Source organism: Macaca fascicularis, chromosome 19 (assembly GCF_037993035.2).
Source record: "Macaca fascicularis isolate 582-1 chromosome 19, T2T-MFA8v1.1".
In the NCBI taxonomy this organism is placed as follows: domain Eukaryota; kingdom Metazoa; phylum Chordata; class Mammalia; order Primates; family Cercopithecidae; genus Macaca; species Macaca fascicularis.
This window is the reverse complement of record NC_088393.1, coordinates 59,837,188-59,843,716: the sequence shown is the minus strand read 5'-3', so window position 1 is coordinate 59,843,716 and position 6,529 is coordinate 59,837,188. Positions and strand designations below refer to the sequence as shown.

The window sequence follows — 6,529 nt, the reverse complement described above, 5'->3', positions numbered from 1 at the left end:
CAAAACGGAAACATCAGAGTATTCATACTGGAGAACAGCCTTACAAATGTAACGAATGTGGTAAGCCTTTTTTAAAAAAAATCAAATGGGCCGGGTGTGGTGGCTCACACCTGTAATCCTAGCACTTTGGGAGGCCGAGGTGGGTGGATCACCTGATGTCAGGAGTTCAAGACCAGCCTGGCCAGCATGGTGAAACCCCATCTCTATTAAAAATACAAAAATTAGCTGGGCATGGTGGTGGGCGCCTGTAATTCCAGCTACTTGGGAGGCTGAGGCAGGAGAATCACTTGAACCCGGGAGGTGGAGGTTGCTGTGAGCCAAGATTGCACCATTGTACCCCAGCCTGGGTGATAAGAGCAAGACTCCATCTCAAAAAAATAAAAAATCAAATGTTCATGTTTTTGGAGTTTGAGAGAATTTATACAGGAGAAAAGCCAAATGATTGTGCTTAACATGGAAGGACCTCTAATCAGTAGTGTGTCTTCAGGCTTCACCAAATTATTCATGCTGGATAGAAACCTTGCAAATGTAATTAACAAGGTAAAGTTTTAAACCATTTCTCAACAGATTCCACATTAGGTAAACCATACTATGGATAACTAAGTCTGCTTCTCCATCCAGGATTGACCTGGAATGATACCTGCTGTAAAATAACTACAAGACAAAATTTGTCAAAACCCCAGGTAATATGTACATCAAAGGAGCAAAAGCATGTGTGCAAATGGCTAATTCAGTATATAAAATAATTGTATTCACTTTGACATTTCTTAAAAAGGCTAGTTAACTATTTGTGACCTTCATCCTAAAGTATGAAGTCTTTCCTACACATCCTTCATTGTGGCCTCTGGGAATAAATCAGATGAGAGGGCTACTTCATTAGGTGTGGTTCCTTCATATCCATGTTTTCTGGAAGATTAAGGTCACTGTACTGTGTGAGTTAAGCAGCATGGAGTACGGTGGAGAATAATGTAAATTTACAACGTAAGTCACTGAGCTTGTGTTCACAGTGTCCTTTGACAAACAGTTACTTTGGGATATGGGAAACATACAGTGTACTTTCACTACCCTAAAAATCTGTGCTCCACCTAGATTTGTACATTGTTTTCACTTCTGTCACTTGTTGCTTCACATGTTTTGCAGCTGGTTTTAAGTGCACACACACAAGATTCTCAAATCATCTTTGTAAATTGACATTTTTATCAAGTAACCACCCTGTCACTCAGGCTGGAGTGCAATAGTGATAAGGTCAACTTTTGGAACCCATCTGCAAATTTCCTAGGATTCTTAGAGTAGCTTCCTAGCTTTTCCTTAATTGCTGTGTATCAGTTATAGAGAAGGGGACCTGCAATAGGACTGGCCGTTCGGCTCCTGCTACTTCCCTAAGGGGTAGCAAGGCTGGAGGGAGAGGAATATGGTGTTCCCCTCCGAGTGTTAGGGGGACTTAGTAGCGTCCTAAGGGTTTTAGCCTCAGGAGCACTTGGTAAGGGGGCGATAGGGATGGTCGCTGTTCATCCTTAGAGACAAGTGGCTCTTGTAAAAGGGGGTCATCTGACTGGGCACGGTGGCTCATGCCTGTAATCCCAACACTTTGGGAGGCCGAGGCAGGCGGATCACCTGAGGTCGGGAGTTCAAGACAAGCCTGACCAACATGGAAAAACCTCATCTCTACTAAAAAGGCAAAACTAGCTGGGCATGGTGGTGTGTGCCTGTAATCCCAGCTACTTGGGCGGCTGAGGCAGGAGAATTACTTGAATCTGGGAGGTGGAGGTTGCAGTGAGCTGAGATCAAGCCATTGCACTCCAGCCTGGGCGACGAGCGAAACTCCATCTCAAAAAAAAAGGGGGGGTCATCTATATCATCTATAATATCTAATTCTACCTTAGAACTTTCCTTTGGTTGGAGGGGGAGGTGGGTTCTGGGAGTTTCACAGATTGTTAGGTTTTGGTATAGGGTCATAAAAGCCTGTGCATATGGGATTTCTGACCATTTGCCCTGCCTCTTGCAAAATAGGTCTAATGGCAGGATGATGTCATAATTAAGGCTGCCAGTGACTGCCCATTGTTCCAGGCTGGGCAGTTCATAATGGGGACAGACAATGTTGCACAAAAAAAAATTACACATTTTGTCTTTAGAGTGTCAGGGTCAAATTTATTTCAATGGTTGAGGATATAGCCAAGCATGGAATCAGGTGGAAGAGGTAGAGAAGTTGCCCATAGTGGTCTGGAAAAGAGAAGAGGACTTTAAAAAGTGGAGGGCTCATTAGGTGACCCAAATTTTACCTGGGGCATCCCCCTGGAAAAATTCTGGGCCCAGAGTGGGGTCCCTGGGAGCATCCCCCCTTTAGGGCTCCAACTTAGTCTGTCAGACATCTCTGACCTTAGATGGGTGCTGGCACCGCTTTGGAATGGTTCTCTCCACCACTGAGGACCTGACAAGTTTTTCTATCCCACTTAAAGCAACTCTTTAACCCTCTCAACTTGGGCAATAATAAATTCCCTTTCATGAATTCCCTCCACCACCATGCACCACACAGACCACCTACGATATGCCCAGACCCTCTGACTTGTATAACCTTTTTTCCATAGTTAGGTGGGTTTTCTGTCCTTGGCCAGTTGAATGAGGGAAGGGAAGAATTTAGCATAAGTAAAAGAAGCTTAAGTCACCTGAAACCTGTGAGTTCGCCCTGGATGAGCTACTGCTGCCAACTGCATCACACATAGGGATCAGGGACTATTACTGAAAAGGACAGAAAAGAGTCTTTTCCCCTTCTGGGCGGGGCAGCCATCCCTGTTCACTCCTTGGCCTTCAGAGACCACCAGAGAGTGGCCCCAGTCAGTTCCCCCCAATTACCAAGGAGCTACTAGAAAACGGCTGCTGAAAGACTGAAAAAGGAGAAAAGGAAAAGAACTCAGAAAAAGAAAAAAAGGAATAGGACTCAGGTTTCTCACCTGAACCAAGCGGTGGCAGTCAGGCACTTCCACACAGAAACCTTTCAGTTTCACCGGAGAATGGCCCTGGCCAGAAACTTGCAGTTGTCTTCGTGCTCAGGCGCTGTCCACCGAGGGTCCTGAGTTGGAAAGGAAAAGAGAACCTAGACAAAGACTTCCCTGTATGTAAAAGGGGAAAGGAGAAAAAGAAATCCCAAACTTTGGACCTACTTTCTCTCCTGGCTAGCTCACCAAAATATGTTACCAGTAGAGGGTCTTGATTGCAAGTTGTTCAGGTTCTTGGCATTTTGAACAAAGAACTGGAAAAAACACCCAGCAAAGCAAGGAAAGAATGCAGCATCAAAAGAACAAAAACAGGAATTTACTGAAAATGAAAGTACACTCCACAGTGTGGGAACAAGCCCTAGCAGTGGCCGGGATATAGAATCTTCTTGGGTCCAAATGACTACTGCAGCTTTCCCATTGGCCGCTTGGTGGTCTCCTCATATAAATAAAATGGCCTGCAATCAGTCAACCAATCAGAGGCTGAAGTAAAGTTACAAAGGTCTTTACTTTGTAAAAGTAAAAGCAAAAAGCAATCAATCAGAGGTACTTTTAATTTCCCACCTGCCACGCAGACAAGGTAGAGGTTTGCAAAGGGAGTAGTCTCTGGTTCTTTTGTTACTTAGGTGTGGAAAGTTAGGGGTTTCCCTTCAATTTAGTTCAAGGAAGTTAGCACGAAACAGCCTTAGGTTTTCTGCCTCCAGACCCTATTCTCCTGCCTCAGGACCGCAGGCCCACGCCACCACACCTGGTTAATTTTGTATTTTTTGTAGAGATGGGGTTTCGTCATGTTGCCCAGACTGGGAGAAATATATTTTAAGGTATAATTAGCATGTTATGTTTTAAAAATCCCGGTGATATACTTGCACATTAGCAACAGAGCTCTTGCTTCTGCATTATACAATTTCAGTTCATTATCTTGTATCATTCGAATTATTTCATGGAACTTAAAATGTAAGAGACCCTCTACATATTGATAGAGCACATCCTTTTTATCTGTCAGTTCTCTGTACATATTTTTTGCCACACAAATCTAAAAATACCACCTTGATTTATGGATCCTTCAAGTTTTTCATTTAAGTACAAGGGAAGAAATGTAAATCTATAAATTGGGTTAAGTGATTTCTAGGAAAGTGTATAATTGTTTTTAAAAAGTATTTTAAAAAGTAAGTTTTGGGCAGGTGTAGTGGCTCGCACCTATAATCCCAGCACTTTGGGAGACCACGGTGGGAACATTGCTTGAACCCAGGAGTTTGAGACCAGCCTGGGGAACATGGTGAAACCCCATCTCTATTTAAAAATAAATAAATAGACCGGGAGCAGTGGCTTACGCCTGTAATCCTAGCACTTTGGGAGGCCGAGGCGGGTGGATCACTTGAGGTCAGGAGTTTGAAACCAGCTTGGCCAATATGGCAAAACCCCGTCTCTACTAGAAATATACAGATTAGCTGGGGGTGGTGGCAGGTGCCTGTGATCCCAGCTACTCAGGAGGCTGAGGCGGGAGAATCGCTTGAATCCATGAGGTGGAGGTTGCCGTAAGCCAAGATCACGCCACTGCACTCCAGCCTGGGCGACAGGAGTGAAACTACATCTCTAAATAAATAAGTAAATAAATAAAATGGAGCTTTGCTATAGTTGAGAAATTATTATAGAGTACCATGCTTATTATGATAACCTCATGTAGAAATTTTTATAGCTTTTTGAAAAATGACTTTTTTGTTAATTTTTATTGTCTTATAAACATTAATTTTCACAATTCAAGTGTAAAAATATTGTAGACAATTTGTCTAAGCAGTATTTTGGAAGCACTTTCAACAATTATATTGTGTAAAGGGTCCTATTTATGCTGGAAGAAAGGACATGTATAAGGTTTTAGCATGAGGAAATTGAGGCTTTCTCAACCTAGAAGTCAAGAGTTTCAAGAGTAAACATTCAGTGTTGGATTAAAGAATCTGAATCTACTTTTTGATTGATTACTGATATCTTTTAAGCCACACCACTTTTTCTATTTTGCCCATTTGGGCAAGTCGATAATAAAGCCTGAGTGCTCCCTTCTTTGGTATATGCTGGAAGTTCAAGACATGCCTGGGTACCTTTACCCTAGCCCTACTCCTTAACCATAGTCAACAACACATTTTCCTGCTCTCACAAGCCACTTTTGAACCAGCTTGGGAAGTCTTCTGCTCTTTCCAGAGTCTCATTATGTAACAAATATGATACTTCACTATGTGACATCATCAGTCCCAGCATCCAAACGTGGGTGGGGTTCCATCCTGTTCTAGTGGAGTGCCCCCAGTGCAAATTAACAAAATATGTTTTGGGTTGAATATATAAAGTTTCTACTTTACCTACCCCGCAAGATATCCCATTGTGTATGTTTATTCAGAGGGAACATTAACTTTTTTTTTTTTTTTTTTTTTTGAGACTAAGTCTCACTCTGTGGCCCAGGGCTGGAGAGCAGTGGCACGATCTCTGTTCACTGTAACCTCTGCCTATCGGGTTCAAGCAATTCTCGTGCCTCAGCCTCAACCATGTCCGTCTAATTTTGTATTTTTAGTAGAGACGGGAATTTCTCCATGTTGGTCAGTTTGGTCTCGAACTCCTGACCTCAGGTGATCCACCAGCCTCAGTTGGTTGAGATTGCAGGTGTGTACCACCACACCAGCTAAATTTTGTATTTTTAGTAAAGACTGGGTTTTGCCATCTTGGCCAGGATGGATGACCACCAGGATGGTGATCCACCCGCCTCAGCCTCCCAAAGTGCTGGGATTACAGACATGACCTACAGACATGACCCACAACCCTGGCCCATTAATCTTTTTTTTTTTTTTGAGACGGAGTCTTGCTCTGTAGCCCGGGCTGGAGTGCAGTGGCCGGATCTCAGCTCACTGCAAGCTCCGCCTCCCGGGCCCATGCCATTCTCCTGCCTCAGCCTCCGGAGTAGCTGGGACTACAGGCGCCCACCACCTCGCCCGGCTAGTTTTTTGTATTTTTAGTAGAGACGGGGTTTCACGGTGTTAGCCAGGATGGTCTCGATCTCCTGACCTCGTGATCCGCCCGTCTCGGCCTCCCAAAGTGCTGGGATTACAGGCTTGAGCCACCGCGCCCGGCTCCATTAATCTTTTTTAAAAAAATTTATTATTATTTTTTAAGACAGAGTCTAGCACTGTTTCTGTTTTTGTTTTGTTTTGTTTTTTGTTTTTTTCACAGAGTCTTGCTATGTTTCCTAGGCTGGAGTGCAACGATGTCATCTCAACTCACTGCAGCCTCTGCCTCCTGGGCTCAATCGATGCTCCTGGCTCAGCCTCCCAAGTAGCTGGGACTACAGGTGTGCGCCACCATGCCCAGCTGATATTAGTATGTTTTGTGGAGATGGTGGTTTCATCATGTTGCCCAGGCTGGTCTTGGACTTTTGGGCTCAAGCAATCCTCCTGCCTCAACCTTCCAAAGTGCTAGGATTACAGCCATGAGCCACCGTGCCTGTCCTAACATTTAATCTTTTCAAATTCACTATGTATTTTTTTTTTTTTTCTGTTTAC

The 6,529-nt window shown here is 43.8% G+C and overlaps 1 long non-coding RNA gene across 1 annotated transcript in view; it reads right to left on the bottom strand.

Moving 5' to 3' along the window:
* Positions 1-2,120: 2,120 nt before the first annotated feature.
* Positions 2,121-6,529, bottom strand: part of LOC107128251 (uncharacterized) — a 13,707-nt gene continuing 9,298 nt past the window's right edge. The window contains exons 3-5 of the long non-coding RNA XR_012427925.1: positions 2,949-3,067; positions 2,664-2,736; positions 2,121-2,220 (exon numbers count right to left, since the gene is read on the bottom strand). This is a non-coding gene — a long non-coding RNA (uncharacterized lncRNA). The remainder of the gene's footprint in view (positions 2,221-2,663; positions 2,737-2,948; positions 3,068-6,529) is intronic.